Here is a 16057-nt window from a genome sequence, read left to right on the forward strand (position 1 = left end):
GTCCTCAGCCGACAACAAAGTCCTTATAGCAACGGGGAAGCTTCCCCCGCCGCCTGTGAGTCCGTGGGGTCGCATGCCCCAGCCCCCCACTGTCTGTTTGATTCGGAGGGCTCGTCGGTGTCAGTTGAGCCGTGCTGGGTGAGCTGGATGTGTCAGAAAGTCCGGCCGCCAAGGGGCGGTAGGGTGCCAAGCGGTCTCTGTGCAACACCACCACCCGCCCACGGACACACAGCTTCACCCGATACACAACATCGGAAAGCTGTTCCAACACTTCACAGGGCCCCACCCACTGGCTGGTCAGTTTGGGAGAAACCCCCTTTTTCCGGGTTGGGTTAGTCAAATCATTCATCACCTCCTCCCTCCCTGACTCACTGGACCCCATGCAGTTTGCATACAGGGCAAACAGGTCCACAGACGACCCATCGCCCTCGCCCTCCACACTGCCCTCTCCCACCTGGACCAGAAGAACACATATGTGAGAATGCTGTTCATTGACTACAGTTCAGCATTCAATACCATTGTGCCCTCCAAGCTCGCTGTGAAGCTCAGGGACCTCGGGCTCAACACCACGCTTTGTGACTGGATCCTGAGCTTCCTGACGGGCAGACCCCAGGCAGTGCGGATAGGAGGCGCCACATCATCCACCCTGACTCTCAACACCGGCGCACCCCAGGGCTGCGTGCTCAGCCCTCTCCTCTACTCCCTGTTCACACATGACTGCGTGGCCACACACAGCTCCAACACCATCATCAAGTTTGCTGACGACACGACCGTCATCGGCCTGATCACCGACGGCGACGAGACGGCGTACAGAGAGGAGGTGAGAGTCCTGACATCTTGGTGCCAGGACAACAACCTCCAGCTCAACCTCAGCAAAACTAAGGAGCTGATTGTGGACTACAGGAAGCGGCAGGGAGCCGGGCACGCCCCTATCACCATCAACGGGACGGCAGTAGAGAGAGTCAGCAGCTTCAAGTTCCTCGGGGTCCACATCTGCGAGGACTTGACCTGGACTCACCACACCGACGCCATCACAAAGACGGCAAGACAGCGGCTCTTCTTCCTCCGCAGGCTGCGGAGGTTCAACATGGACTCCAGGATACTCTGCAACTTCTACAGGTGCACCATAGAGAGTATCCTGACTGGCTGCATCACCGCCTGGTACGGCAGTTGCTCCGCCCTCAACCGTAAGACATTACAGAGGGTGGTGAAAACTGCCCAGCACATTACCAGGACGGAGCTGCCATCCATGGAGGACCTCTACACTCAGCGCTGCAGGAAGAAGACTAACCGGATTATTAAAGACCCTCATCACCCCAGCAACAAACTGTTTCAGCTGCTCCCGTCTGGCAGACGCTACCGCAGCATCCGGTCTCGCACCACCAGACTCAGGGACAGTTTCATCCCACAGGCAATAAGACTGTTGAACTCCTGAGCTACTTAGCTCACCACAATGACACTTTAACTATGCCACTTTATAACATGCCACTTTATAAAATGCCACTTTACACCAGTCGACATCTGGATAAAAACGTCTGTTTACATTTCACTTTTTACATTTTACATTTACATTTATTTAGTTTTGTATTTAGGTAAATATTGTTATTGTTGTTGTTTCTTTATTTTTATTATTTACACTTCTTATTGCACTGTTGGAGGAGCCCAAGACTTAAGAATTTCATTGCCAGCGATTGCTCTGTAACTGTTGTGCATATGACAATAAAACCATCTTGAATCTTGAATCTTGAATCTTGGGTTGTAGACCCACACCCTCTCCCCAGGAGCGAAGGAGCGGCCCTGGCAACTGAGGTCATACCCCCGCTTTTGCCGTGCCCCGGCCTGTTCCTGACGCTGCCTGGCGAACTCGTGGGCCTCTGCCAGACGTTGTTTTTGGTCTCCACTGACAAGGCAGAGACAGCTTGCCAGTGGGGGCGTACCCGGTTGTCAACCCACTGTCCCACCCTGGCCAGAGTGGGGTCACTGTCCTGCGCTGCCTGCCACTCCTGGTCTTCCATTGCAGTCAACCACCCTTCATCTGGCCCGACTTGTCCTGTGGCGGCAACCTGGAGAGTCGCTCCATCTCGCTCCTCCTGGCGTTCACAGTATCTACAGTCCTCACAGGGACGTCGGGACAGGGCATCTGCATTGCTGTGCAGGCGCCCAGCTCGGTGCTGGACCTCAAAATTATAGTCCTGCAGGGCCTCGATCCACCGGGCCACCTGACCCTCAGGCTCCTTGAAGATGAGCAACCAGGTCAGGGAAGCGTGATCTGTCCGCAGAAGGAAACGCTAGCCGTAGAGGTAGGGGCGAAAGTGTTCGAACGCCGTGACCACTGCCAGGAGCTCACGTCGGGTGACGCAGTAGTTGCGCTCAGGGCGAGACAAGGAGCGACTGTAATAAGCCACCACTCTCTCACCCCCGTCTCCCTCCTGCGACAGGACTGCCCCCAGTCCCACGTCACTGGCGTCAGTGTCCACTATGAAGACGCGGCCAGGATCAGGAAGGGCCAGGATAGGTGCGGAAGTCAGAGCAGCACGGAGCTGGGCAAAGGCGGCTGCACAATCGTCCTCCCAATTGAACTCCCTCCCCTTGTCGGTGAGACGGTGTAGGGGGCTGGCAATCGAAGCAAAGTTGCGGACGAAACGTCGATAGTAGGAGGCGAGCCCTAGGAAGCTGCGCACCTCACTGACATTTCGGGGGATTGGCCATTCCTTTACCGCCTCCACCTTGGCAGGGTCCATAGCCACGCCTTCTGGTCCCACCACATGGCCCAAGAACTTGGTCTCGCGCTGAAGCAGGTTGCACTTTTTGGGGTGTAGGCACAGGCCTGCCCCCCGAATGGCTTGGAAGACCTGGCGGAGATGCTCCAGGGCCAGCTCGAAGTCCGTGGCATGGACTAGCATGTCATCGAGGTAGACCACGCACTGGTTTCTCGGAATGTGAGCCAGCACCCTCTCCATAAGTCTCTCGAACGTGGCGGGGGCATTGCAGAGACCAAAGGGCATCACCCGGAACTGCCAGAGCCCTTGGCCGATGGTGAAAGCCATCTTGGGTCTTGCATCTGGTGCCAGCTCCACCTGCCAGTAGCCGCTCCGCAGGTCTAGTGAGCTGAACCACTGTGACCCTGTGATTTTGTCCAAGGCGTCATCTATGCGGGGCAAGGGGTAGGAGTCCTTTTGGGTTGCATGGTTCAAGTGACGATAGTCCACACAGAACCTCCAGGTCTCTTCCTTCTTTTTGACCAGGATGGCAGGGGCAGCCCAGGGGCTGTTGGATGGCTCTATCACCCCCGCCTCCGCCATCTCCCGGATCATCCGCTCTGCGGCTTCTTGTTTGGCAAACCCTAGCCGGTGGGCTCGCAGTCTAATGGGCGGGGCCGTGCCCGTATCAATCGAGTGTTGCACCAGGTTGGTCTGGGTGCAGTCTTGATTACGTGCAGCAAAAATGTCTGTAAACTGCTGGAGCAGGTCTCGCAGCTGTTGGCTCTGCTGAGCATCGAGCCCTTCACTGCTCCACTGGTACAGGTCCTGGATAGCGTTGTCAACGTCTGACGATGGGGGCTGGGGGGGATCGTAGCCTCTGCGGAGGTCACCGTCGTCGTAGGTGGACCAGGCGGTGCCGTTGTCACCTCAGGGGGTGGTGACAGTGGCTGTGGAGACGGTGGTGGTGTGGCGACTGGTGGACACAGCTGGGCTTGTGTACATCCTACCTTCTCCCCTTGACTGCGTTGGAGGGCCAGGGTCTCCGTGCCGAGGTGAATGGTGTTCCTCGACACATCCACCCTAGCCCCCCAACGAGTCAGCAGATCCAGCCCGATGATGCAGGGGTCTAGAATTCCGGCCAACCAGAACTCGTGGGTAGTTTCGGTGTTCCCCGTCTTCACTGGCAGCGGGAGTTTCCCCAGCATCCCAGCTAGTTCTCCGGTCACTGTTCTGATCTTACAGGCGGTGGGCGTCCACCCTGTCTCTGGAAGCACCCCTGGACGTACAATAGAGATGGTGGAACCCGTGTCCACGAGGGCCCAGCAGGGGTGTCCCTTGATGGAACAGAGGAGGTAGAGGCCGTGTGCGTGGCCCACTCTACCAATCTTGTCAGTGTTCTCGATGGGGATTATGGTCGGTTGAACGGGTGGCAGTCTCCCCAGGGTGCCTACCCGCACTAGTTTCTCGACTGTGGAGCTCTGTGGTGTTTTGGTGCAGGGGCGGGGCAGTCGCAGGCTATGTGCCCCGCTTCTCCACAGCAGTAGCATGGGTTGTTGAACCGGCGTTCCCGGGACCAGTGGGTTGGTCGATGGCAATCTGGTCGAGTTGGTGAAGGACGAGCCTGGCAGACGACCCTTCCCTCGACGTCCCCCTCCTCATCGCTGACGTTGGCCTGACACACCCGTGGGGGCCTGGTTGTTTGAATGGGGTCATCACAGCCTCCACCCTCTCTGCCTCCTCCAGCGCAGCACTGAGGGCAGTCGGTGCCTTGATGCGGAGATGTTCTTTCAGTCTCTCTGGTGTGAGGCCATGGATGAAGGCACCCAGGGCTAGCTCCTCACGAGCTGCTTCCTCAAACATGGGGTAGCCACGACGTGCATAGAACCGCACATCTGCGGCATAAGTACCCAGCGTCTCGCCCTCTTGGTGGCGCCGGCGGGTCAGCTGGTCTCGCATGCTGTCCGTTGAGACCCGTTGACCAAAACGCCGTTCCAATGCAGCTGCCAGCATCGCATAGTCTTGTCGCTCGGTGGGCGTAAGGTCGAGCAACACCTGCAGCGCCTTCCCCTCAAGTGCTAGGGCAACGTGGGCAGCAGTGTCTTGGTTGCTCCAATTGTTATTCACTGCCGCCAGCCCAACTTGAGCAAGGTATGGCTCCAGGGTTGTGATGCCAGCGTATCGTGGGAGCTTGAAGGTGGTGCTGGGATGGCGATGGGCATGATAGCAGCAGTGGTCAGCGTCGACCCCTCGGCGACGGCGATCAGCGGCGGTCAGCGACGCCCTCTCGACAACGGTCAGCAGCAAGCTCTCAGCTCCGGTCAGCGGTGGCAGTCTCTCTGCGTCGGTCTCTCGGCGGCGGTCAGTGACGTCTACTTCGGCACCCACCTGACCATGGAGCCAGACAGCTGCGCTCGCTTCCGCGGTTGGCACCCGTCTTACATGGCGGCGGGGAGCACTGGCTAGTGATGGCAGTTTGACACTGAAGCTTCGATACGTGCTTCAAACACTGACCAACAATTTTATCGAAGCACTGCTTCGAAGCTTGCTTCGGACGTCATATATCACGTGACATATGACGTCCGAAGCAGCAACTGCTTCGTTGCCTGAATGAATCACCTGACTGGTTCGCGGTCCAATCAGGTGATTCACTGGCACTGCCTCGTCTCGATTCTGACAGGTGATAGGTTGCAACAGTTTTGAATTTGAGTGCTTCAACACTTTATAACCGCTCTAAACAATGCACAATTTGTGGATTGTCGTAGTAGGTGCGTTGTTGGAATTGCGTTTGTATTACATTATTATGGAACCAGCGAGGAGGAGAGGTCGTTCTGACATGTGGGAACACTTTCATCAGATCGCTCCTGATAAGGTAGGTGTGCTGGCTGTTTAATATTTGACGTAGGAAAAGTAAAGTTACTTATACAACAGTAACTGTCAGTACAGTCCTATAGCTATGGTCTATCTCAAGTCTATACTAAGTAGCATTACAGTAAAATGATGTATATGATTAGTGTAGCCATTAGGCTCCAGCTTTATAGACTCAAATTGCATTTTGACTTACAAATGGCTTTCTCTACAGGTCCGGTGCTTGGTGTGTTCAACTGAACTGAAGTATCATGGGAATACTTCCTCCATGCTTAGGCACTTCACTGCCAAGCATGGAGCTTCTGCTAACCAGCGGAACACAAATCAAGGTCGGCTATATGTATTATATTGTTATTAACTAGACACACTAACACAATATGATATGACTGTATTCCATGACTCATAGGCCTGCTTCATTTTAATGCAATTTCACATAAATCCTTATTTTCTTTTATTCATTTTCTTTTTATTTCTTTATGTTTTTATTTCTTTGTCTTAGTGGACCGGAAGCGAGAGCTAGATGAGGCTCTTGTGAATATGGTGGTGAAAGACTCGCAGCCTTTTTCCATCGTGGATGACTGTGGCTTCAAGGAGTTTGTGGCATTGCTTGATCCCACATACACTCCTCCATCCAGACGGGCTCTAAAGAACATGGTGGTCCAGAGATACGAGGAGCAGAAGACCAAGGCCAAGGCTGTCATGCAGAGGGTAGGGGCTGTGAGCCTGACTGCTGATATGTGGACCTCCATTAATATGGATGCATATCTAGCAGTGACCTGCCATTATGTGGATGACTCTGTGAAGCTGGCCACAGTGCTTTTGGGAGTGCTGCCTTTCCCTGAAGCTCATACAGCAGATAACATCAGTGCTGCAACAAGGTCTGTCATGGAGGAATGGGGCATTGAAGGCAAAGTGACCTCGATTGTGACAGATGCAGGAGCTAATATGGTTGCCTCTGTCAGAAGTTTAAATCTAAGACATGCACTTTGCTTTGCTCATCCACTAAATTTAGTGGTGAAGAAGTCTCTTGATGCAACTCCTGGCCTAGAAGACCTACGCACAAGGGCACGAAGAGTAGTGACATTTTTCAAAACCAGCACAACAGCAAAAGAGAAGCTCAGAGAAGTGCAGGAGCAGATGAATCGTCCAGTGATGAAGCTTATTCAGGAGGTGGACACACGCTGGAACAGCACCTTCCTCATGCTACAACGCCTTTTCGAAGAGAGACAGTCAGTGGGGGCAGCTCTTGCGACTCTGAGAACAGATGTGAGACCTCTGTCCTCTGAGGACTATGAAACAGCTGCTGCATGCCTGCAATTGCTTGCCCCCTTTTACCAGGCAACAGTAGAACTGTGCGAGGAGAAGAGAGTCTCAGGGTCAAAGGTTATCCCAATGACAAAAATGTTAATGTTCTACTTGTATGACACAATGGGGAAAAGAAGCCACAACACGGCTAAACTGCTGGGACAGAACTTAGTGTCACTGATGCAAAACAAGTTTGACACACTAGAGAACCAAACAGCACTGACCCTTTCAACACTGCTGGATCCTAGATTCAAAACCCTTGGATTCTATAATCAAGCACAGGCACAGGCATCACTAAAACGACAGCACAATGCTCACAATTGATAAGATACACACCTACAGAAGAACAGCCCTCCACATCAGCTCAACCAGCACCAGCAAATGTTGGAAATCCATCATCCACAGGTAATGTTATAAATAGTTAATTGATAAAATGCAGGACAAAATAAGTACAAGTAAAAAAGGATACAAATTGAAACCTTTCAGTATTGATGATTACCGTCATGTTTGTCTTTCAGATATTAACCTTTGGGCAACTCTGGACAGAGATGCTTCTGAAGCAAGGAGGGCAAGGAATGCCACAGCGGATGCTGTAGTGGAGGTGCAGCGGTACATGACTGATCCACCGCTGGAAAGATCAGAAGACCCACTGGCTTACTGGCGGAACCATCAAAATGTGTACCCTCATCTGTTTAAATTAGCAAAACAATTTTTATGCACGCCAGCATCATCGGTTCCTTGTGAGCGAGTATTTTCCAAATGTGGAGAAGTTGTGAGCAAAAAAAGAAACCGGCTCAATCCAAAAACGGTTGAAAAAATAATGTACCTCAATAAAAATCCTTGAGTGTTCCCCATCCCACATAATCACCCCCTGCCATAGTTACACAAGCACACCCAACCTATGCCATATTTTCCCCAGCACTCTCTCCTCAGTAACACAATACACACATTCATCAATCTTTATTTGTAAATAGAACATGATATTCAGTCTTAGTGTGTGTGTGCATCAAAGAATTTCATCAAAGCAAAGATACTGTAGCGAACGGCTGGGTAGAGCAGCTTGTCTTAAGCGGGTATCGAACTCGCAATCTTTCGCTTACAAACCGGCCGCGCTAGCCACAACACCAAGAGCTGAGTTGCTAACGGTTCTTTCACAGGGTCGTTACAATACTTTAAATCCAAGGGTGATCAAAGCAAAGATGCTTCAGAACAAAAGATCTTTTCTACAAAAGTAAAATAGTTTCTCCAACACTGCTCATTGAGGTGTGTGTGTGTGTGTGTGTGTGTTCGTGCGTGCGTGTAATTAAAAGCCTCCTGTCCACCAACTAGCCTGCCTAATTTGACTGCAGCCTTGCACTTCGCCAGGAGAGGTCACTGTCACTGAAGCTTCGAGTAATGAACCCATTTTCGAAACAATTGGCTGAAGTGGTTCAGTGCTTCACAAAAGCTTCATTTGCCCATCACTAGCACTGGCACCGCCAGGTCGATCACTCTCCTCCGCGGGAAGATCTTCGCCGAGACGCTGAAGAAGAACTTCTCGCAAAGTTTCTTAGGGAAATAGCTTCTCGACGTCGCCATCTTCGTAAGGGTTAATTTTTATAATATCCCACTTCTGACACCAATGTGGTGATCATGAGAAGCAGAGGCTTAATAGCTTTTAGTGAGTTTATTGTAATTTATAGAACAGTACACAAAATACTTCCTTTACCAACAAAACTAACATTGGGCCACTAAAACCAACAACACTCTGGCCTACGGTTTTGCCCCGAACATTCACACTGCAAGGCATGATGGGAACACAGCAGCAGCCAATAGCAGTAGCCTAAACAATAGAACAACAATAGCCCCGCCTCTCGCCGGCGCTACAATATGAATCCAGCCCCTCGAGCATGCAACCACCCAAGTTGCCTACAGTGTATTAGAAATGTGTAGCCTATAATGTCCGGTTATATGTTGTGCTTTTCCATACGTGCTCCCTGCTTTCTCCCCAAGCAGAGACACAGTGACAGCTCACCCTTTTCCTCCACAGTGCTGCAGCCTACAGACGCATTTCTCACACCGTATGCTATCGGCATGTAGGCCTATCTTTTCCACTTCGATGGAGGAAAACAATGGGGCGGACATTGCAATATTATCAACGAGCCGGTTCTGAGAACTTTGCAACATTGTAGCCTTTCAACAAATGGTCTCACACAAGCTCCTTTCCCGCGCCAATTGCCTGATCAGTGATACTATATTATTCTATGAGTGTAAAGCGGCCCTACGTTGACAAAACCAACCAACTAGACAGACAGGAGTGTGCTGCGTTGTAGACGCAGGGATGGAGAGCTGGAAATGCAGTGCCTATCCCTGACAAGCCTACTTCAACTCCAGTGGATTTATCATCCATATATGAGCAGCCAACACACTCTAGCGCAGTATGGCAACAAGAAGCGAACTGTTTAATTATTGGTTATCATGTTTGGACATACTGGAAAACTAATTTTTTTGGGTGGGCCTAGGCCCGCTAGGTCCAAGCGTGCTGCCGCGCCTGTCGGTATGAGTTAATTAATATGCAATTTCAGATTTTCTGTCCGCCCTGACGATTCGTGGGTAGGGGAAAACACTACCACATACAGTGGCTTCGGAAAGTATTCAGACCCCTTCACTTTTTCCACATTTTGTTTGTTATAGACTCAATTTAAAATGGATTAAAACAATTTTTTTAAATCGCAGCAAAAACACGTTCTTAGAAATTTCTGCAATTGTATTAAATTTGAAATACAGAAATACCTAATGTACATAAGTATTCAGACAATTTGCTATGACAGTCTTAAAATGAGCTCAAATGCAAAAATGTTGTCAACAAGTCACTCAATAAGTTGAATTCTGTAGCTGGCCGGTAGCCTGGCTGCAATTTGTTATTGGGTTATGTTTTGTTAAAAGTGAATGCCACTTCTGTCATTACTATACTTGTCTGTGGTATAGACAAGCATGAATAAACAGTTGATGTGAATTATTCATTTATTACTACTTATCATAAATGATGCAATGTTGGATCACTTGACTTGATATCCCCTATGAACATTCATTACTGTTTGCATATGAAAGGTGAGGCTACTTTACTTGGAGTGCCTTTTGTTTTAGATGTTGTACTGTAAGTACACATTAATTATGGTCAGTTACAAATGTTTGTAACTCATTAATTAATGGTCAGTAACTCATTAATAAATGGTTAACGGTATTACACTTTACATTACGGTGACATTCCAAGAACCCTCCCCCCACATGCCCGTAGAATGGTTGTTTGTTGTTATGTGCGTTGTTTTTTCACTGCCAAGGCTTTGCAAGCCCACAAAGTTTCTTCAGGATGTTCCTTTTCTCTTTATTATTCCATTTCTTCCAATGTTTCCCACTGTTACTCGAACTCACGTTGCTTGTATTCAACTTTCTTAAACTCATTATACTTTTTAAACTATTCAAACTTGGAAGTGTACATTTGGAGGTCTATGGAAACCAAAAGATGTTTGGCCACCGCTGCTCTTACGCCTTTCAAGCTATTCACACCAATCCAATTGTAAAATGTGCCTGATAAATATAAATATCAACCCTGATAAAAGCTCTCTGATACCTATAAAACCCTTTTGTAACTCCAAAAAGTCGCATCTGGTTAACATGGTGGAATGTTGATTTAGGCCAACATTCTGAGAGCCACCATTGTGACTGCAACTGCTATGAAACTTTAAGAACTCTCAAATAAAAATAACAGGAGACCTGCAGAACACATTCTTAGAAAGATTACATGATGAACACAGAGAACGGGTAAGTAGTGGACAGATACAGTGGGGGAAATAATTATTTGATCCCCTGCTGATTTTGTTAGGTTGCCCGATTACAAAGAAATGAGCGGTCTATAATTTTTATGGTACTTTTAGTTTAACAAATGGAGACAGAATATCAACAAAGAAGTCCAGAAAAAACACATTATATAAAGTTCTAAATTAATTTGCATTTGATCGAAGGAAATAAGTATTTGATCCCCTACAAACCAGCAAGAATTCTGGCTCATACAGACTGGTTATATGCCCATGAGGCACACAGATTAGTCCTGTCACTTTAGGAAAAGTACTCCTAATCTCTGCTTGTTATGGGTATAAAAGACACCTGTCAATAGAATCAATCTCTTCCATTCCAACCTCTCCACCACCATGGGCAAGACCAAAGAACATTCAAAGGACATCAGGGTAAGAGTTGTAGACCTGCACAAGGCTGGAATGGGCTACAAGACCATCAGCAAGAAGCTTGGTGAGAAGGAGACAACTGTTGGTGCAATTATTAGAAAATGGAAGAAATACAAAATAACCATCAATCGCCTTCGGCCTTGCGCTCCATGCAAGATCTTGCCTCGTGGAGTAAGGATGATCATGAGAAGGGTGAGGGATCAGCCCAGAACTACACGGGAGAAGCTTGGTAATGATCTTAAGGCAGCTGGGACCACAGTCACCAAGAAAACCATTGGAAACACACTACACCGTAACGGATTGAAATCCTGCAGTGCCCGCAAGGTCCCCCTGCTCAAGAAGGCACATGTACAGGCCCATCTAAAGTTTGCCAATGAACACCTAAATGATTCAGAGAAGGCTTGGGAGAAGGTGATGTGGTCAGATGAGACCAAAATTGAACTCTTTGGCATAAATTCGACTCTTCGTGTTTGGAGGGAGACAAATGCTGAATGCTACAATCCCAACACCATCCCCACCGTCAAACACGGAGGTGGAAACATTATGCTTTGGGGTTGTTTCTCTGCTAAGGGTACAGGACGACTTCACTGCATTGAGGGGCCAATGAACGGGGCCATGTACCATAAGATCTTGGACGAGAACCTCCTTCCCTCAGCCAGAGCACTGAGGATGGGTCGTGGATGGGTCTTCTAGCATGACAATGACCCAAAACATACAGCTAAGGCAACAAAGGAGTGGCTCAAGAAGAAGCACACTAAGGTCATGGAGTGGCCTAGCTAGTCTCCAGACCTTAATCCTATAGAACATTTGTGGAGGGAGCTGAAGCTTCGAGTTACCAAGCAAAAGCCTTGAAACCTTCAGGATTTGGAGAGGATCTGTAAAGAGGAGTGGACCAAAATCCCTCCTGAGATGTGTGCAAACCTGGTGACCAACTATAAGAAACGTCTGACTTCTGTGCTTGCCAGCAAGGGTTTCTCCACCAAGTACTAAGTCATGTTTTGCTTGGGGATCAAATACTTATTTCCTTCGATCAAATGCAAATTAATTTATAACTTTATATAATGTGTTTTTTCTGGACTTCTTTGTTGATATTCTGTCTCTATTTGTTAAAATAAAAGTACCATAAAAATTATAGACCGCTCATTTCTGCCACTCTGTACTTCAGCTCTTCGGAGGTAAGAATCAAGAAACAAGTTCTGAGTAGCCACAATATCTGAGTCCGGTATTTATTGCTTGCAAACAAGAGACAAGAGCGTAACAGTAGCCCAGCGTAGATCCAGCGGTCTGTTCAGCACAAGTCTGAAGAGCCGATTATCAGGGTTGTCTTTTATACAGTTTAAACATAATGGTAGGCACCGCCAAGGCTATCGGCTGATGGGCTTGTGCTTATGTGAGAGAGGGCGGGAGAGAATGAACAATGGGGAGACTTTCTTACTGATCAATCGGCGCTTTCTTACTGATCAATCAGCGTTCAACATTTCACACCTATCGGCAAGATACGTCTGTCCCCCCAGTATTTACACAAGTTGTATCAGTCATATGAAAGTGTATAACCTGAAAACAGTTCTATCAATGTATTTTCCATAACAATCCCTCCTTTTAACATTTAATTCCTTGAATGTTAACAACACTTCAGCCTAAATATCATATTTCACAGAATGGAGGTTATCATATCCTCCTCGTCCACATCAGATAAGTTGCACCTGGGAAAGGGATCCAGGTTAGAAAGGTCATCCCCTGTCTCCATTCGTTCGAGTACCATGTTAGTTGTCATTATGTGGGTGGCCGCCCTCCTTGTACATGCCTTGCAAACCACCGACATCACTATACAACAGGTCATCAAGAAAGCGATAATTGCACATATGGTAACCGGCAACTTAGTTATAGAGGCCCCCCATGGCCCGAGCACTTAACCCATTGAGGTGAAACCATCAAAGCTTGGTGGAGCTCCTCTATACCTCTGTGTGTTCCCTCTACCAAATCCTTTACCTGGCTAGTGGCATCTGTGATGTATGTACAACATTCGGGACCAATAATGTGGCAGACCCCCCTTGGGAAGCCAAAATCATGTCCAGAGCCATTCTGTTTTGCAGGGCCATCGTTCTAGTCTCATCTAGTTCTTTTGCTACTGCCGAAATAGCCACTGTGGTAAGATTCTTTGGCCAAATGAGAGTGCTCTCTTGTGTATGTACGAAGTGCTGCAATTTCCTTGTCATCTGCACGCCTGATTAAGGGCATCAAATATGCCAAATAGCAAGTTCCACCTGCATTTTTAGGTACACAACTGTAAGCTTTTGGACCGCAGACTAAGTACACTTGCTCTGGCAGTGGTTTAGCTGCGGTGAGGTCAAATTGGGTTTGGTTTCCTGCGTTATCCTGACAATCACTCTTTCCCAGATAAACTTGGCCTCTTGTCTTATTAGAAAAACAGTATGTCACATTATGTAGCTCATATACAGCTGTAACGAGATCCGTTGTACACAGAGGCGGACGCAGTGGTGTGATGAAGGAATGGTCCCGTTTATTCATATATTTTAATTATTATTAGTCTCTGGCTTTCCAGCCCTCCAAAACCCTCGGCGACTTTTCAGTCGCCGTTCTCTAGTTCTCCTGAAAGCAGAGGCACACACATCTTAAACCATCGTTAACGAGGCTTCATTCGCAACAGGTGTGCGACAAAGCCTCGCTCCCGCACACTGGCCACGGTCCTGTAGCACTCTCTACAGGCCGAACGCTGCATGTCCCCCCACAACAGCCACTGGGGATCGTGGCACCGAACAGTTCCGTGGTTTCAGGGGATCGTGAGGAGGCAGGGATGAGTTGGCAGATCCAACAATCAGTCATGTTACCATGTCTTGCGTAATCCACCATTATTCTTAATGCCAGATTGTCTCTGCTCGCATGTGTCGGAGCCTCTCCTCCAGGCTCGGCTCCTCCAACAACAATGGCAACAATCAGAAAACATCCGATCACCATCCTCACCCCTCCGGAACCCCACTCCGTAGGAGTAGGCCGCAATCGTCTCGGCGGCTTCATGGTATTTCAATTATGTTAGAATCAGTGGTTACTAGCACGTGATTCTTGTTGGAGCCCTGCGGTGGCTCAGTGTTGTCCTTGTCTTGGGCCTTACTACTTCTCTCCTCCTGGCTGGTCACTCCTCGTTTTGGGCCTGGCCCCGTCGTGTTGCCCCTGGGCTGGCCGCTGACATCGAGTCTTGCTGGGTCGCTCCTGGTCTGCCCGCTGACATCTGGTTTCGCTGGGTCACTCCCGGTCTGCCCGCTGATGGCTGGTCTCGCTGGGTCACTCCGGGTCTGCCCGCTGACGTCCCCACTGGTCTCTCCAGTGGTGGTGCCTTCTTGCAGTGTGTGGCATGTACCCACATGTACCCCTCTCTCTGCTACTTTTACTGCAGACTGTGTGACGACATGTACCTGAAAAGGCCCCAACCACCGTGGACTGCTCCAGTGTTTTCTCCTGCAGTTCTTGATCAGCACCCACTCCCCTTGCTGGATGTCGTGGAGAGGTCCCCCTAGTGGTGTGAGGAGTGCCTCCTTGTGGGGGGACATGCAGCGTTCGGCCTGTAGAGGGAGCTACAGGACCGTGGCCAGGGTTATGTCGGCGAGGCTCCGTTGCACACCTGTTGCAAATGAAGCCTCGTTGACTAGATGCTTAAGATGTGTGTGCCGCTGCTTTTTCAGTAGGTGGGCTGGGAACAATGGAGGAGGTTTCGAGACGGACGACTAGAAAGTCGCCAGAACTTTGAGACGGGCTGAAAAGCCAAGATACTGCATGTCTGTGCTAATAAACGGGACCAAATCCCTCACTAAGATACTGCGTCTGCCTCTGTGTGAAAAGAACCTTGCTACACTCCCTCACGGTTCTGTGGATGCCTCTTAAAACTCTGGTCAAGTTAGCACAGTATGTTAGCATAAAGTAATTCGCATATTCAATGGTTAGCTCACACCCATTATGTGGTGCACCTATTTCTGTGTTCATTGGTCTACCAGTCAGGATCCCATGAGGAGACAGGCCGTTCTTTGCCCTAGGCCTCCCTCGCATAGCTGTGAGGATCAATGGAAAATCTTTGTTCTCAGAACAATGGCTATAGAACTTTAGAGGTGTGGCAAGAGATAATGTAATCACAGTATTTACACAAGTTGTATCAGTCATATGAAAGTGTATAACCTGAAAACAGTTCTATCAATGTATTTTCCATAACACAGTACAGCTGTCATCATGACTTTCCCCATCTGTGCAACCACCGTGCAACCATTGCAAATAATGTTGCATGATTTCACATCAGGGTTAGTTTTCAAAGCATGTATGATTATGCATGCATTTATAACTGGCTCCTTATTGCAAGCTCCCTATTCGGCAAGCACCAAGTCAATATATCAAACAATCTAAACTAATGAGTCAGAACTGTTTGTAAAATATTACAATTTCACACAAAGAAACAAATCTGGAAGCTTTTTTACGACTACCAGACCTTCTTTTGATAGCCAGCATTTCCAAGTCACGTCCTGAGGTGCGATTAACACCTGCCCCCAAAAGCGCAAATGGTCCATTTGCTATCCTTACCGTAGCTTTACCCTGATCATGGTGAATCGAAACTTATTACATTTGTTTTACTCAAGCCACAGCATAGTTTTGCTTTTTTCACCTGTGTGTGTATGTAGCCTGTGTGTATCTAATTGATGATACAGGCATGAGATCCACACGCAGGGAGACAAATTCGCCCCGATTACAGACATTTGGAAGACTTTAGTGCGTAAAGATTGTTATAAACCAGGAGACAAAATACATTTTTGAATCAAGTTTTTAATGTGGTTTGCACGGTGGACCATACGAGCCAACAGATTTGTCTGTGGACTTTACTGACGCATTTGCATTAAGGCGCATAGTCACTGAAAGAAGAAGTGATTTTGTGTCCACTTTGGCAGTTCACATTTGACCACGTTTTTT

The sequence above is a fragment of the Argentina silus genome, assembly GCF_951799395.1.
Source record: "Argentina silus genome assembly, chromosome: Y".
NCBI lineage: Eukaryota > Metazoa > Chordata > Actinopteri > Argentiniformes > Argentinidae > Argentina > Argentina silus.